At 40.0% G+C, this 1,184-nt stretch overlaps 1 protein-coding gene across 1 annotated transcript in view; it reads left to right on the top strand.

Moving 5' to 3' along the window:
* DDX31 (DEAD-box helicase 31) overlaps positions 1–1,184 on the top strand; it is a 79,115-nt gene that overhangs the window by 73,835 nt on the left and 4,096 nt on the right. The window lies entirely within an intron of this gene.

The raw sequence follows: 1,184 nt of genomic DNA, 5'->3' as shown, positions 1-1,184 counted from the left end.
GCAATATTTTACATTGTTGTTTTTTTTGGGGGGGGGGGTTTCTCAGGGAAACTCTTTTTCAGGCAAGGAAAGCGGTCACGTTTTACGTGGGCCTAACCATTTATAACAAAAAAAGAGCTTATCCCAATAAGATATGGGAAGTATAGTGCAGTCCTTCAGAGAAGAATGCCAGGCAGAGGTGAAGCTGTAAATGTAATATAAATATAGTATATAAAACACATTTATATATTTATTTATTTATATTTATTTATATAAAACGAATTTATATATTTATATTTATTTATATAAAACTAATTTATGTATTTTTATTTTTTAATTTTAAAAAAAAGTCGCTAGGATAAATGCCTCTGATCTGTCATATTGGCTTACCTCTGGAGAAATCAGACTGAATACGGAAAGTTGTGCATCTTGAGCTGGTCAGGTTCTGGTACTTTGCTCCGGGCTCTCATCCTAATGTGCTAACACTGGGAGCTGGAGGGGTGAAGTTCAAGTAGCTAACAGAAGGAGGAAAGCTCCTCTTGTTAGGATGCTGTTTCACAGGTTAACGAGCAGGCCAGTGACACAGGAAGCTGCAGTAGGAAATAGCGGTGTCACTTTGCTGGCAATGCAGTGTGACACAGAGAGGGGGAATCACAAGGCTCAATGACTCTGAACAGAGGAACATACTTTGCTGGCAGAGAAGATAGATAACCATATCTAAGGCCATTATGGTTAGAATCCAGTTAAAGGAATCCGTCGCTAGTTGCCTGGCTGCCTCGCTAATCCATTTAATTTAATACTTTTTTAAAAAAGTACCAAAGCCTCAAATGTTTTCACTTCATTACATTTTATATACGGTAGCAGTAGAACATAGGAACATAAAAGCTTTGGTCTGGAAACACTTAGTTTATTTGTTCACCAACACAGCTCCTGTGCACAGCTTCTTGGTTGGACAACATGCCACTGTATATGCATGCCCCATCATTTGTTCCTGGCTGCCAGGTGGCATCTTAGCATTGGCTTGGAGGCCGCAACACAAGGGTGGCTCCGTAGGACTTTGGAAGGTATGGTGTCACCCTTACAGCAGAAGTCAGCACCAGCTGTCAGGGAAGAGAGTGAAAAGGAGGGACGGAAAAAATAAAAAAGACGATGTAAGCCCTAACCTGAGCATCTTTTATGTGTGTGTGTTTATAAACACACACTCA

Source organism: Nanorana parkeri, unplaced genomic scaffold (assembly GCF_000935625.1).
Source record: "Nanorana parkeri isolate BGI_ZX_2015 unplaced genomic scaffold, ASM93562v1 scaffold884, whole genome shotgun sequence".
NCBI lineage: Eukaryota > Metazoa > Chordata > Amphibia > Anura > Dicroglossidae > Nanorana > Nanorana parkeri.
This window is presented reverse-complemented; position numbering and strand designations above follow the sequence as displayed.